The sequence below is a fragment of the Podarcis pityusensis genome (assembly GCF_964106645.2).
Source record: "Podarcis pityusensis genome assembly, chromosome: 7".
NCBI classification, from domain to species: Eukaryota; Metazoa; Chordata; class Lepidosauria; order Squamata; family Lacertidae; genus Podarcis; species Podarcis pityusensis.
In genome coordinates this window covers 69300259-69316905 of record NC_138031.1, presented here as the reverse complement: position 1 = coordinate 69316905, position 16647 = coordinate 69300259, and the positions used below count along the sequence as shown (strand labels likewise).

General features: G+C 44.2%; 1 long non-coding RNA gene across 2 annotated transcripts; it reads right to left on the bottom strand.

Annotated features, from left to right (window-relative positions):
• Positions 1-4885: 4885 nt before the first annotated feature.
• On the bottom strand, positions 4886-16156 carry LOC308482160. Of its 2 annotated transcripts, none has more exons than XR_013989100.1 (3): positions 15369-16156; positions 9797-9918; positions 4886-4920 (listed from the first exon to the last, which is right to left on the bottom strand). It is a non-coding gene; the product is annotated as an uncharacterized lncRNA (long non-coding RNA). The 2 variants fall into 2 exon arrangements; XR_013989101.1 differs by having other exon boundaries at positions 15379-16156.
• Positions 16157-16647: the final 491 nt, after the last annotated feature.

Genomic DNA, 16647 nt, shown 5'->3' with positions numbered 1-16647 from the left:
AAAAAACCCATCACAGAAACCCGAGCAGACTTGAATAAGTAACACAGAATACATTCAAGTCAGGAACCCCAGCAAACACTGGCAGAAATAGGAGAGCCTTCACTCTCAGCTGAGATGTTCAGCAGTGCACACACTAAGGGAACAATTCTATGCATAAGAAGCTGGTGCGAAGCAAGCTGGTGTAAATTAAGATGGGCTAAATCTGTTGTTGTTTAGTCGTCTTAGTCGTGTTCGACTCTCCGTGACCCTATGAACCAGAGCATGCCTTGGAGAAACTCACTTTCCTCTCAAAGCTTCTCCTTTTTTATGTCCATGGAGTTTTCTTGGCAGAATAAATCTACATCAGATTTGAGCCCTGTTCAGCAGCAGGGGCTGCTTCTCTGCCTAAGCCTGGAAGATGGAAAACCAGCCTTTGCCACAGTGTTCTACGTCAGGTTGCCAGGTCATATGACTGAACCGAACAGACTTAGGATCCAGCCTAAGTTCCCCCTCTTTGGTTTCGCACCTGCCACACTTCTGGATTACCTCTTTTGGGGGAATTAGACCAGACTCAGCTCAGACAGATGCAGCTCAACTGGCTGAGCCAGAATGAATAAGTTATGCTGGTGTTATCTTTGGCTGAACCATGGGTGGGGAATCAGCCAGCGGATCCAGAGATCCGCTGCATCCTAAGCTGCCCATCCCAGCGGATCTTGCCATAGGATTGCCCGCTAAAGCTCAGACATCTCCGTAGCACATCTCTGTTCACAAAGCTGCCTTCAGAAGTGTAGCCTATAATGAAGATTTGCTTTTGAAAGGTTAGATCTAATGAAGATAAACGGAATGACTTACACAAAAGGTCAGATTTGGAGGCCACTCTGCGTGATTTGCCTCGCTGACTAATCCTCACCTCGCTAGATGAGAAAATGATTGCTAACTTGGCATTCGGTTTTAATGTTAACTGTGTAATGCAGAGCACAGGTTGCAAAGGGTGCTCTCGAGTCTTGTACAGTGGTGCCTCGCAAGACGAAAAGAATCCGTTCCACGAGTCTCTTCGTCTTGCGGTTTTTTCGTCTTGCGAAGCAAGCCCATTAGCGGTTTAGAGGATTAGCGCTATTAGCGGGCTTAGCGGATCAGCTGATAAGCGGCTTAGTGGCTTAACGGATCAGCTGTTAAGCGGCTTAGCGGATCAGCTGATAAGCGGCTTAGTGGCTTAAGGGATCAGCTGTTAAGCGGCTTAGCGGATCAGCTGATAAGCGGCTTAGCAGCTTGGGAAAAAGGGGGGGGAGGAAAAAACCCCCGCAGGAACTCGCAAGACATTTTCGTCTTGCGAAGCAAGCCCATAGGAAATTCGTTTTGCAAAGCACCTCCAAAACGGAAAACCCTTTCGTCTAGCGGGTTTTCTGTCTTGCGAGGCATTCGTCTTGCGGGGCACCACTGTACAATTTTTGCTTTCGCAAAGAAACCACTGATTAAGGCAGGGGTGGCATTGCGGGACTTCCTCTGCAACGGGCCCCAGCCAGCATCACAAAGGGTGAGGGATGCTGGGAACTTTAGTCCAACAACTTTTGAAAGGCCACAGGTTGCCCCCCCCTCCAGCTTGGAGTAATGTCCCTTGCTGACTCGCAACGACTTTAGAAGAAAAATTGGCAGGGAAAATATTGTAAGCAAAACAGACACTATTCTAAAGCTGCCTTGTTGAAACTCTTAAAAACTGCTTTACTTTGCTCTGCAACCCCCCCCCCCAAACATCCCCTTCTGCTCTGAGTGCACGCGCTGTAATTTATTCTCTGCAAATGCAGCCGCTAAACCTTTTGCTCTCCCTGTCATTGCCTTCTTGCTGAATCTCAAAACTACGTACGTCATCCTGCACCCATTGCTCAACAGAACTCCAAACAAAGAGACAGAAAGCTCAGTTTTATTGAATAATCTTACAAGAGGGCGCAGCTGTGCGGAAGTCTGGTGTCTGACTGTCATGATGGGTCTTTGCCCTCTTCTAACTTTGCCACTACACTACAGACAGACCAAAAGGGTGATGTAACTCAGACCCTATTTTAAAGACTTGCTTTCCCTCTGCCAGGCTTAGGCTGGCTCATCCAGGAGCAGTCTCACTGTTGACCAGAGGTTTGATTTGATATACCGTATTTTTCGCCCTATAGGACGCACTTTTTCCCCCTCCAAAAATGAAGGGGAAATCTGGGTGCGTCCTATGGGGCAAATGCAGGCTTTCGCTGAAGCTTGGAGAGCGAGAGGGGTCGGTGCGCACTGACCCCTCTCGCTCTCCAGGCTTCAGCAAGCTATCAGCAAGCCTGGGGAGTCCGCGGGAGTTCCCGCAGGGCTCCCTAGGTGCAGATAGCAGCCTGCTGCCTGGCGCGCGGGGTGCCCTGAAGCAGAGCGCCTCGCGCTTCGGGCAGACATCGGGCAGCCCCACAAGTTTGGGGGACAGCGGGGAGGCGCAGCGCCGCCATCCTGCTGTTCCCCGACCTGGTTTGGATTCCCCGACCTGGTTTTGGGGTGAAAATAAAGGAAAACATTTTTTCCTTTATTTCCCCCCCAAAAAACTAGGTGCGTCCTATGGGCCGGTGCGTCCTATGGGACGAAAAATACGGTAAATATATGCTTGCCTCATATACATCGGTTTGCTGTACAACAGTTTTTTTGTTTTTTTTTAAATGATATTTATTAAAGTTTCACACAAAAAAGAATCACATTAATAAAAAAGAATTTCAGAATAAAAAAAATACACAATACCAAATACAAAAAGAAAAAAAGAAAAAACAGTTAAAAACAATTCCGTCTTTTCATTACTTCTTTTACATTTACTTGTTTCCCAGACCTCCTCATACCTCCCTCTTTTGTATTCCAATTCAGATTGTTAGTCCAGCAATTTCTTTCCCTCCTTTTTAATCCCGATCTTTAATCTTAATATATTGTAACATTAAATTTTTACCTATTAAAAACCAATTTTTCTATTCTTTTAACCATTGCTGCTAGAAACCGCTTAACTTCAATGCGTCATCATTCAAACATTCATTAATTTTACAATATTTCTGTAAGTAGTCTTTAAATTTCTTCCAATCTTCTTTCACTGACTCTTCTCCCTGGTCTCGGATTCTGCCAGTCATTTCCGCCAATTCCATATAGTCCATCATTTTCATCTGCCATTCCTCCAGTGTGGGTAGATCTTGTGTCTTCCAATGCTTTGCAATAAGTATTCTTGCTGCTGTTGTAGCATACATAAAGAAAGTTCTGTCCTTCTTTAACACCGATTGGTCGACTATGCCCAGGAGAAAGGCCTCTGGTTTCTTCAGGAAGGTATATTTAAATACCTTTTTTAATTCATTATAAATCATCTCCCAGAAAACCTTAATCTTTGGGCACGTCCACCAAAGGTGAAAGAATGTACCTTCAGTTTCTTTACATTTCCAACATTTATTATCGGGCAAATGGTAGATTTTTGCAAGCTTGACTTTTGCAGATTTTTGCAGAGGAACTTACGGTCTTCAAATAAAAACATCTTGAAGGTCCCAGGCCTCAGAGAGGTTAGGCTGGCCTCAACTAGAGCCAGGGCTTTTTCGGCTGCGGCTCCAACCTGGTGGAACGCTCTGTCACAAGAGACAAGGGCCCTCCAGGACTTGACATCTTTCCGCAGGGCCTGCAAGACAGAGCTGTTCCACCAGGCCTTTGGTCAGGGCGCAGCCTGACTCCCTCCTTTGGCAATCTTTACAATACTTTAGTTTATGGTTGCCATCAATTTTGATTTTAATTAATTCTTTGATGTTTTTATAATGTTGCACTATTTTAGTGTTGTTAGCCGCCCTGAGCCCGGCTTCGGCTGGGGAGGGTGGGATATAAATAAAATTTATTATTATTATTATTATTATTATTGACTGGGGTTATGTACCACCTGTATATCATTTTCATAATATTCTCTCTTAAGGCATTACATGCCGTAAACTTCATACCTGTGGTCCATAACTGTTCCCAGTCAGCAAACATAATATTATGTCCAACATCTTGTGCCCATTTAATCATAGCAGATTTCACCGTTTCATCCTGAGTATTCCATTTCAGCAGCAAGTTATACATTCTTGACAAATTCTTAGTCTTGGGTTCTAACAGTTCTGTTTCTAATTTTGATTTTTCCACCTGGAAGCCAGTTTTCTTGTCCAAATTGTATGCCTCCATTATCTGATAATAATGAAGCCAGTCTCGCACTTTATTTTTTAGTTTTTCATAACTCTGCAGTTTCAATCTATCTCCATCTTGTTCTAAAATTTCCCAATATTTCGGCCTTGAAAAAACAGTTTTTTTGAGTATTGCATTGCTCCCTTATAATACGCAGTTGGCTGACTGTTGTAACTGGTGGGTTGACTCTCATATATATGGGGTAGCCCCATGGCTGTCATAATGTCCGTAGCTGTTTGAGACAGCATGAATGCTGAAACTCCCTAGCTTCCAAAGCCTGGGGGAAGTCTAAGACCACCATCATCAGTCTAGCCAGGGAGACAACTTTGGACAGGAGACAACTTTGGACTTTGGACGGGGTAGCTTTAGGGGCAAGGATGCCTGAGCCAGGAGGTGGCACAGACCATTTTTTAAAGACCAGTTTTCATGGGTGGTTGAACTCAAAGGGCACTTTTATGCCATGCAAAGAGGCACTTTTAATGCTATTCTTGATATACACATTTATTTTGGGAACAAAGTATGATGCATGCACCTTCATATTAAACAAGAATTGTTGTTTCAAGAAACTGATCACTGCTCGAAAAACAGCCAGAATTCTGCAATAATGTTAAACATAAAATCCCACTGGTATAAATATCTCATAAACTTGTACATTAAGGATAGTTTACTCACATCTTACGAGGGCCTGTGAATTCAGCAACTGAGATGTGTGTTTATTCCCTCTCCTGCAGCCAATTGGCTTTTCTGTTGACTCTAGCATGGGCACAGAAAATATCGGCATGAACTTTAGGACTTGTAATTCTTCAAAGACCATATCTCATAGGGAGACGCCACTCTGCCTCTCAAACAAGAAGTCTTCAATGAAGAAAGACCATTGCTTCATGCCAGCCTTCACCAACTTGTTGCTCTCCAGATGTTTCAGCCCCAGCCAGCACAGCTGGGATGGTTGGGAACTGTAGACCAAATCAATTGGAGGGCAACAGGCTAGCAACAGCTATTCCATGTCGATTGAGGGGGCCCAACAGCCTGAGGTTGCACACGCAATGTGACAAGGAGCCAGGGGGTGGAGCCAAACATCTTCTAAACATTGAGGAGGTCCGGCCCCCTAAAAAATATACAGTGGTACCTTGGATTACAAACGCTTTGAGTTACAAACACTTCAGGTTACAGACTCTGCTAACTCAGAAATAGTACCTCGGGTTAAGAACTTTACTTCAGGATGAGAACAGAAATTGCGTGGTGGCAGCGGGGCAGCAGTGGGAGGCCCCATTAGTTAAAGTGGTACCTTAGGTTAAGAACAGTTTCAGGTTGAGAACAGACTTCCGGAACGAATTAAGTTCATAATCAGAGGTACCACTGTATATTGATGGGCTCCCGAAACTGCCTCAGCCCCTAGTAATTTGCATGTATGGTTCCATGTAGATTAACTGGTTCCATGAAGATTAACTTGCAGATTTTAAAAAGTATAAGTCAAAAAACTTAGAGTGTGCAACTGTCAGGAAAAACTCAGAGAAAAGCGGATTTCAGATTTGGGTGTTATTTAACTTACACTATTAAAAAACTGTAAATTAATCTTTTTTAACTAGTAAAAGTCAAACACTTAAGAGCTGGAGAAAAAACAATGAAAGTTAAAAATTAGCCATTTCTTTAGCCTTTTAACTAGTTTGTGTCCATGACTGCTCGCCACTGATACTATATGTGGAACATAAGGAGGACACATAATCCATTTTTTAAATAAAAGGTTTGCAGTGCTCTGTGAGTAAATAACTCTGGTATGATTACCTTTATCAAGCCCAATCCTCTGTTGCGGCATGAAATGAAAGTAACCTTTCCAAGCAACTACCTAATCATATGTTGTTACTTACAAAAGGAACACAGAAAATATCACCTAAGCTCCTAGTGATATTTTCAAATTATACCCCCTTTCTCTCCCTGTATAGCGTAAAGGTCAGGGCTGGTAGTAAAGGTAAAGGATCCCTGGACAGTTAAGTCCAGTCGAATTTGACTATGGGGTGCAGCGCTCATCTCCACTTTCAGGCCAAGGGCGTTTGTCCACAGACAGCTTTCTGGGTCATGTGGCCAGCATGACTAAACCACTTCTGGTGCAACGGGACACCATGATGGCAGCCAGAGCACATGGAAATGCCATTTATCTTCCTGCCGCAGTGATACCTGTTTATCTACTTGCACTGGTGTGCTTTCAAACTCCAGGGTTGGCAGGAGCTGGGACAGAGCAATGGGAGCTCACCCCGTTGCACAGATTCAAACTGCCGACCTTACAACAGGTAAGCCCAAGGGGCTTGGTGTTTTAGACCACAGCACCACCTGCTCCCTACTCAGGTCTGGTAACCACATAGCACAAGGCAAAGGGAAAGCGAGCAGGATCCACATTTGCATTAATGGGTGTTGTGGTTTGACCCCATGTTTGATTGCTCATTTTCTACACATCTTTCTGCCATTGACTACTGATTTTTTAAAACTTTTTAAGAATTAAGTTTTGGTTTCCAAACTTTTCCCATAAAACAGCTGGGAATTGGGGTAGACATTCCCTTCAACAAGTAAAAAAACCAAAGTAAAAAACCTTCCTTCTTAGAGAAAGAAACCTAAACTCCACAGTGGAAATAAAGAACTAAAATGTAGAAGTGCCATAGCTGAATATAGCACAAGTAAATCAAAAAGCTTTGGATTCCAAGAGCTTTGGATGGTATCCAACTTGTTTTGCATCAGTAGCATCCATCGGTGGTTTGAGGCAGGAAAACCAGTTGTTGTTGCCTCCTCAGATAGGAACACACGCACCCACTCCAGAGGAGCATGATTTGCAATCCTAGCTTTTCCACAAAGCGAGTGAGTCTCACGAGTGAGCGCATCATGACTCATCTTCAAAAGCTTGCTGGGCAGGGCTTGGAGACTGTAGGGACATCTTCATTGCTTCTGTCCAGTTCCAAACATCTCGCTTGATTCCTGAACTCCTGAATCATGACTCCTCAACTCAGTGGCTGTTGCCAAGCTTGTGCTGTTTCTCGATGAAATGAAGATCTCTTTCTTGCTTGTACAGTGGTACCTCGGGTTAAGTACTTAATTCATTCCGGAGGTTCGTTCTTAACCTGAAACTGTTCTTAACCTGAAGCACCACTTTAGCTAATGGGGCCTCCTGCTGCTGTCGTGCTGCCAGAGCATGATTTCTGTTCTTATCCTGAAGCAAAGTTCTTAACCTGAAGCACTATTTCTGGGTTAGCGGAGTCTGTAACCTGAAGCGTATGTAACCTGAGGTACCACTGTACATAAGAGCCGGTCTGTATAGGTTGGGTGTGAGGCAGAACAAACAGAGGGACACCAACTTTGTTGCCTTGAGCTTCAATCAGAAAATGTAACTAAGCATTCACAGAACCATGAACTTTGTCCATCTAAGATGTAAATCTTGTTAGGCTTGTGTGCAATTATTGAACTTCAAATCTCTCAGGATGAAGTTAGAGGCCTAAGCAAATTTTCCCCATGTTTTTGGGTTTGTTTGTTTTGTTGTTGCCTGATCTTGGCTCAAATGGTAACTTTACGGGAAATCTTCTGATAATACTCATTGCCCTGTGGCTAGTAGCTGTTGGATGGAGTGCTTCATTGTTTAGGATGCTCATTGAATTAAAAAGAAATAGCAGCAAAACAGTGTGCTTGTGCAGTAGTATAAATTAATCACCCCGGGGCTCTTTGGAAATCAAAGATTGAGGAATTGAATTATGTGCAGCAAACGGTCTGATTCAAGCCTGTCTTTTTCATGAGGGCAACTTAATTAAACTTGGAATTTTCCATACAGAGTCATGAAATGAAAGCAGCAGAAAGGAAAAACACCTCTGACGCATTCACCATGAGCTATGTTTCTCTGCACAAATAGTTGTACTTCGGGTATGCTAAGACCGCAGCTGGTGTTAGTCACTCTTCAAGACCACAATAGAGTTTTGGTAGACCCTATTCCGGCAGTTCATTTTCCTCCAATGAGTGGGCAGGACAAAACAAAACAGTGCACTAGTGTTAGCTGCTGAAATTATGACTCCTGAGTGTAACATTCACAGCTGCAAACTTTAGGAAGGAGCTGCAGTATGGAACTATGGAGCGGTACTATTTATAACTCCTTAGCAATGTTCACATAACAAAATGGCACTGCTCTGGGCTTCTTTTGCTTAGAGAGTGTCACAGAGAACCATTATTCTCACTGCAACAAATCACGGAACACTTTGGCTCCCTCTTTGAGTTGCATATCACTACACAGCGGAAAGCATGTGTGGGTATATCGGCGAAAGAGATGAGGTTGTGGAGAGTGTATTGTCTTTTTCAGGTCTTATGAGAACTGGGCTTAAATAAGTCATGTAAGGGTTGTGGGTTTTGGCAGGCACTGCCCCTGCCTGCCAGTGTCCCTGTTGGTTCCACTTCCAGTCTTACCTTTGATTGGCAAAGTCTTCCATATTTTTAAGAGAGCATTTTGCTGTCTCCAGTTTGTTTGTTTATTAGATTTATACACTGCCCTTCATTGTAAGATCTTAGGAAGGTTCACAGAATAAAACAGAGGATAAAAACAAGTAAGCAAGTAAACCAAGACAACAAAACAATAACCCCCGCCTTCCCACAGAAGCATTAAAAAAAGCTGTACAATATTAATCAGCCAAAGGTCTGGTTGAAGAGGAATGTTTTCATCTGGTACCTAAACGAAGCTGCTAGGTGAACCACCCTGGACAGAGAATTCCACAAATGGGGAGCCACTATAAAGAAGGCCATGTTGCCACGTGGAGGAAGCACACAATGAAGAACCTCTGATGATTGCAGAGTCCGGGATGGTTCTTCAGGTATTGCGGGCAGTTCTTCAGGTATTGCGATCCCGAGCCATTTAAGGCTTTATAGGTGAAAACCAACCCTCTAAATTCAGCCCAGAAGCTAATTGGCAGCCAGTGCAGTTGGACCAGGAATGGTGTAATGTGCTCAAACCGTCTTGTCGCAGAGGGCTTAGGAAAATTGCAACTCCACTCTCCTGTGAAAACTGCTCATCCAGCTTCTCTTTAAAGGTAAAGGGACCCCTGATGGTTAAGTCCAGTTGTGGATGACTCTGGGGTTGCGGCGCTCATCTCGCTTTACTGACCGAGGGAGTCGACGTTTGTCCGCAGACAGTTTTTCCATATCATGTGGCCAGCATGACTAAGCTGCTTCTGGCGAACCAGAACAGTGCACAGAAATGCTGTTTACCTTCCTGCCAGATTGGTACCTATTTATCTACTTGCACTTCGATGTGCTTTCGAACTGCTAGGTTGTTAGGAGCTGGGACCAAGCAATGGGAGCTCACCCTGTTGTGGGGATTTGAACCACTGACCTTCTGATCAGCAAGCCCTAGGCTCTATGGTTTAGACCACAGTGCCACCCATGTCCCTTCAACTTCTCTTTGTCCGAAGCCTAATGCTTGTGTACGCACATGCATGCACACACATACATTTTGAAACTCTTTGTGAAGTTCACTGCTTATCAGAGTTCATTGCTCATCAAAGATCTGTAGCAGTTACAGAAAATTGCCTTCCCAATTCCATGTGATGATACATTATCATGATGATATTTGAAATGACTGTTCCTAAGAACAGAACAGTGAGCAGCAGCTTACCTGCTCCTCCTTTCCACCAGATATACAATTTTCAACCGCGTTCCAGCTTGATTTATTGCTAGTGTTTTCTAGCTTTCAGGCTCTCAAGGATAGTTTAGGATAGTGCAATGGAGATCCTTTTGCTGGGAAATAAAATGAGCACAAGAAAATTCACCATTGCAATACTGTCCACATCTCCAGGACTTTTTTTTTAAAGGACGAGAACTAAAAGTTGATGAAGAAAATTGTCAGTGCATAGAAGCAAATGAATTTAGGAGTTGTGGAAGCCTCTCTTCCTTCTGCATTCCTTTTCAGGCGCCAGCTTCCACAAGGAGCGCTGCCCTGGCAAAGGTGCAGACCAAGGAAGGCAGGCAAGGGGTGACAACGGCCCAGCCCAGCCCGGTGCTCCTCTCTGTGCAGGATTCACCCACCAAGGCCTGCATTGGCACCAGTCAGTTTCCCCCTCTGGTGGTGTCGGTGGCTTACCCACCGCGGGTGCTGGCAACCCACGCTACACCACTGGAGGACTCTCCCTCATTCTTAAAAAGAATAAAAATAATTACCATAGTGTCTTGAAGGAATACTAAGTCATATTCAGAGTAGACTTATGCCAACCAATTTCAGTGGGTCTGCTCTGACTAATGTTGGATATCACCGATTTGTATTTCCCTTTCCTCACAATAAGCTCGAGTAAACTAACAACAGAATCAAATCATAATTTAGCAATGCAATTATTATTTTTTATAAAACATGTAAACACCATAAAGCAACAGAAGCAGTGATCCCTCCCTCTGATCTCTTGCCTCCCCCCCATGCAAGCACTGCCACCCAATGTTCCTCCTCCTCTGGCCCTGCCTCAGGGAAGGGGGGTTCGTCTATCTCAGCTGCTTGACCCACCTCCTTGATCTTTGCCCCTCCACCCAGTGGGGAGAGGAGAGGTTGAGGAATTGGCAGGGGTCCACCCTCCTTCTCTACCTGGGCGTGCCCATGCCCCATTCCTTGCCCTCTCCTCAATGATGGACGCAGCTGCCCTCAGTCCCTGCTGACCCACAGAGACCCTCTCGGCTACTGTGCTGTGCCCCATGGGGCTGGATTCCTCTGCAAATGGGGGGGTGCCCTCCTTGGCTTCACCCCCCTCCCCTCCCCAAAGAGCAGGTTTGTTCTTTTGTCTGATGATGGTAGCAATAAAAGCATCCTTAAAAAGAAAAACAATGAATTGTACCTTGGTTTTGTGTTGTTTTTTTTTGGGGGGGGGGTCACTCTGCTGTGCCAACTCAATCTTGGTCTCTTCCTCATTAAACCCAATGCATATTACTGAACATCACCAAAAGCCATTGCAGTGAATTAAGCAGCCGGATAATTTGTCTTTGCCAGCATTCATTTGAGTGTCTTCCCCTCTTCAGTACAGTGGTACCTTGGTTCTCAAACTTAATCCGTTCTGGAAGTCCATTCCAAAACCAAAGCGTTCCAAAACCAAGGCATGCTTTTCCATAGAAAGTAATGCAAAATGGATTAATCCGTTCCACTTTTAAAAACAACCCCACAAACAACAATTTAACATGAATTTTACTATCTAACGAGACCATTGATCCATAAAATGAAAGCAATAAACAATGTACTGTAGTCACACAATTAGTCAATCAGTAGCTGAACTGGGTTCCACACAGTCACCAAAACAAAAACAAACAGCTGCAAAAACAAAAACGCAAAGTAAATAGCAAAAACAGACAGACCTCAGCATAACACTCAAAACAGAAGTGTGGCACTCAAAACGGAGTATATTTGGCTTCCGAAAAAAGTTCACAAACTGGAACACACACTTCCAGATTTGCAGTGTTTAGGTTCCAAGTTGTTTGAGTACCAAGGCGTTTGAGAACCAAGGTACCACTGTATAGGAAAGAGATGTGAAAAGATGCACCTCTTTGGTGCATTATTGCACATCAGTTTCCCTGTAGGGAAAAAGCCATTGCTCTTGTTGTGGGTGATGGAGAAGAGAAATTCCTGTTCTCTCTCTCTCTCTCTCTCTCTCTCTGTCTGTCTCTCTCCCCCTTTTTAAAAAGCACGAATGATTGCAGCAGAAAGAAAAAACATCTTAGCCATGAGCAATTTGGAGGTTGAAAACATGAGTTTTCAATTGCTTGTCTTGATCACAACCTGTGGCTTATTTCCACGCAGCTATTTATCATTTCCATCTCTCTCTTTATCATTCTTCCATTTCAAAAAGGAGGCAGAAAAGATTCATTTTGCTAATATGCCCTTTGAGTCAGCTTTACATAACAGCACCATAGCATTTCAGCCAAATGAGTTTCTGCCTTCAAGAATATCATTTTTGCAGCACAGTTCATTTCAGCTGGATCTATTTTTTTCCTGCCTTGATCAAAAAATAATAATAGTAATGGGCTTCATTCAAAATAATGGTTTTCCTGCATAAGTTACATTGAAATGAATGAGAAATGTGGAAGAACGTTACTCTGCAACTGGAATCTTCCTTGAAAAGCGCCTCCTTTAAAATGCACAGCCCAATACTCGCTTGAAGAGCGAAGACAGGTGGACTGAGACTATACAGCCCATTGAGATTCCCTGGTTAAATATGCTGTTTCAAATGTCCATTTTATATCTGACTTCCTTTAGTAACGTTTTCTTTTGAAATGTTGTTGGTTTCTTTTGTTAACTTTGCTGCATTAAATGTGCACTCTGCAGTTGATATCCGCTGTAATGTTTTATTCTGAAATCTTTAACGTTTTTGTTTCCTGTTAATAAGTTTGCTTTGAATGTATCCTTTATAATTTGACTTTGTTCTGAAATATTTTCTTCTGCGTTGTTTTATTTCATGTGTGAATGTAGCTTGTAAACTGCTTAGAGGTTTTTTAATGAAAAAATATAAAGTGGAATGAATATGAAAATAATAATAATAATAATAATAATAATAATAATGTCCCTTTGTGCATTTAACGTGCCCTTGTGCAGCAAGAAGCATCAGTTATCTGTGGAGGCTTTCTTCATGACTGAGAACCCTGGAAGGTTTGATTCTCATTTGCCCAGAGAGCATGCACTGATTTTCTGTGCTTCCAAAGTATCCGAAAGGAGCTTTGCAAACCACCTTTGACCTAGCCGTGTGTTTACTTGTCCCATATTTGACATCACACATGCCATCATGTGTCGAGCAGATAGGTGCATTGTGTCCAAAATAGCCCAATGATGCAAATCGGGAGACTCAGTGGGCCAGAGGATCTGCACCGCTGCCAGGGTCGGATTTAGATGAAAAGAGACCCTAGGCTACTCCACTTGTGAGGCCCCACCCAATCCCCCACCCTCACAACTAGAAGAAAAAAATCAGAAGTGAACTGTACAAGCTTGGGCAAGAACTCAATAAAGGTCTGACTTCTGAAGGGCTTTGCTGACCTTGTGAAAATGACCTAACGCACGGGTCCAAAAATGCAGCATAAACACAAATTCCAGTTCTTCCATTTTCTGCAAAAGATGGTTAGCTTGAAGCCTGGTTTCCCCTTCCCATTAACATCAGAGTACAAATGACTGAGGGTATCAATGATAGCGCTGTAACTTTTCAAAACAGCTTCTGTGGCTTTTGCATGTGCATTGCGTCCCACCTGTTGTTGTTGTTTAGTCGTTTAGTCGTGTCTGACTCTTCGTGACCCCATGGACCAGAGCATGCCAGGCACTTCTGTCTTCCACTGCCTCCCACAGTTTAGTCAAACTCATGCTGGTAGCTTTGAGAACACTATCCAACCATCTCGTCCTCTGTCGTCCCCTTCTCCTTGTGCCCTCAATCTTTCCCAACATCAGGGTCTTTTGTAGTGAGTCTTCTTTTCTCATGAGGTGGCCAAAGTATTGGAGCCTCAGCTTCAGGATCTGTCCTTCCAGTGAGCACTCAGGGCTGATTTCCTTCAGAATGGATAGGTTTGATCTTCTTGCAGTCCATGGGACTCTCAAGAGTCTCCTCCAGCACCATCATTCAAAAGCATCAATTCTTCGGCGATCAGCCTACTTTATGGTCCAGCTCTCACTTCCGTACATCACTACTGGGAAAACCATAGCTTTAACTATACGGACCTTTGTTGGCAAGGTGATGTCTCTGCTTTTTAAGATGCTTTTTAAGATGCATCCCACCTAGTGACTGACAATTATTTAGGCACATTAGACTGAGGTGGCAAAAATGATTTTAGAACTGCCCATCTCTTTGTGGAGGATGAAAAGAAGGAATAAATTTCGTTGATAATGCCAAAACAGTTCACTGCATCAAGGCAGCAATCCACAGCTGAATGGCCCACCAGATTTAACGAGTGACCTGCCAGCTCTTGTTGCTTCAATGAGTGGTTGATGCACGAAAGCAGTGATTGGTCTTAACTTCATTACCATAGCATTTTCGAGTCTCTGTCTCTTGTGCTTGCTAGCACCATTTTCAAATCTTTTTTCTCATGCTTAGATTAGAATCTAAAATTAAACTTGGGCTTATGTCACTCTTCAGTAGCTGCCACCACTCACTGACTTCCCTATGCCTTTGAGGGGTCTGACTCTGGCTGACTCCTGGGGTTTGGAGATGAAAACCCCTAACTTTGGGTTCCTCCTGGAGGGTTGGCACCTGCACATTTTTGGGCTTTTCCCCTCCTAGGACCCTTCTTAAGGCACTAGTAGTGGGCAGAGCGTGGGAGGCTCTGTGGTCACAGCACCAGACTGGGCTTTTAAACAAATAACAAATATTTTCTTGACTTTCTACAAGTATGGTGCTGGAGGAGACTCTTGAGAGTCCCATGGACTGCAAGAAGATCAAGCCTATCCATTCTGAAGGAAATCAGCCCTGAGTGCTCACTGGAAGGACAGATCGTGAAGCTGAGGTTCCAATACTTTGGCCACCTCATGAGAAGAGAAGACTCCCTGGAAAAGACCCTGATGCTGGGAAAGATGGAGGGCACAAGGAGAAGGGGACGACAGAGGACGAGATGGTTGGACAGTGTTCTCAAAGCTACCAGCATGAGTCTGACCAAATGACGGGAGGCAGTGGAAGACAGGAGTGCCTGGCGTGCTCTGGTCCATGGGGTCACGAAGAGTCGGACACGACTAAATGACTAAACAACAAGCAACATCTACAAGCAACAGGATTTTAAACACAAAAGGCACTTTAAACGTAGAAAAGGAAAACACCACCGGGCACATATAAAATAAGACAAAACGCAGTTCCTCTGACCCTGAACTGATCCCTATACTTATTTTCCCTCGGGATGAGGTCCAGTTACCAAGCTACAGCCTGGCCTCCTGCCTTCTACAGTTCTGGATCCCTTCGAGGATCCCTTCCCACTGCTGCCTTCCCTGGTCCCCAAGGCCACTCTCTGCCAGTGGGCAATTTACAATGCATGCTGCAGGCACCAACAGGGCTTTGTGAAGTGTGAAAGATAAGACTTCCCTGCCTGGGAGGGGTGAGGCCAGTGCCAATCACATGTGCTTGCCTTGGTCTGTTCAAGCTAAGGAGGAGGAAAGGAATGGAAGAGACTTGGGAGAGCTTGCTTGCCTGGTCTATCTGTCCCAGCCGCCCCCCCCCCCACTCGCACTCTCCCACTGATTAAAGTGCAGCACGTACCACTACTGACCTGACCCTTGAGCTGGAGAAGGCTGCGTAGCTGGTTGTTGACTCTGGGCCTACAGGCTCTGGATTCTGAGATGGAAAATTCTGGGGTGAGAGGATACTCAACAGTTCAGCTCGTCGGGGTGCAAGTCCCTGCGGGTCTCTGTGGTTAGCAGAAGAAGGAAGTTCCAGCCAAATACAGGAGCAAAACAGTGGTCAGTAGATGACGATCTTTGTTGTTGCGCAACAGGTCGCCATACAGAGTAAGAACCCCAAACATGGGTTACAAGCTCTTTGAAGACCTTCCCTCCCTACCAGAATACATGTCCAGAACCATCATTGATACATCACTGATACATCATCATGATGTCACAAGGAGGGAGGGGAGTTGTGAGGTTACCCAAGTTCATCAACTTGCCCCGTGTCATGAATGAGCCAGCCGCCAGGGAAGGTTTGCAGCCAGCTCCCAGTGAAGGAAGTAGCCAGGAAGAAAGAGGGTTAACTGCCAGACAAGATGAGCATAGTCTAGTGCCAACTTCCCCATCCTTAGGACTGGCAGTTGATAAGAGAAGGACACAGGCCTGGCCAGGACACTAAAGGCTTGACCAGGATGAAGAAGGGCTGTTGAGGCCCCCTAGATTTAGAGGCCCTAGGCTTCAGCCTAATTAGCCTATACATAAATCCGGCATTGACCGCTGCAATAAAACCCTCAGACACCGCTGAAGTAAGTTATTTTGGGGTTCAGTTTAGAACTTCATTACTACGAGATATCCAGATGAAGACTCCACTCTCAGACAAAACTTATCCATTCTTTTTGGTTCCTGCCCAGTTTGTTTCATCAAAAAATAACCCATTTCCTTTCCATTGTGTATGCCACCAAAAGTCATCCCAATGTTTTCTGTACATTCTGGTGGACAGTGCCTGATGGGATGTATTCATGCTGCATGTTGCTGTCCCCTTTTCTCAGTTAGTGCTTCCCTGACCACCAGAAGTTCAAGAAACCTGAGGTCCATAGTGGACATGAGTGTGGATATTTGTTTAACTGTGTGTGTACAATTTTTCTTTAAAAAATTTACACACACACACACAGAGTGGTGCCTTGATTCTCAAACTTAAACCATTCTGGAAGTCCGTTCCAAAACCAAAGCATTCGAAAACCAAGGCGCACTTTCCCATAGAAAGTAATGCAAAACGGATTCATCTGTTCCAGACTTTTTAAAAAACAACCCCTAAAACAGCAATTTAACATGAATTTTATTATCTAACGTGACCATTGATCCATAAAATGAAAGCA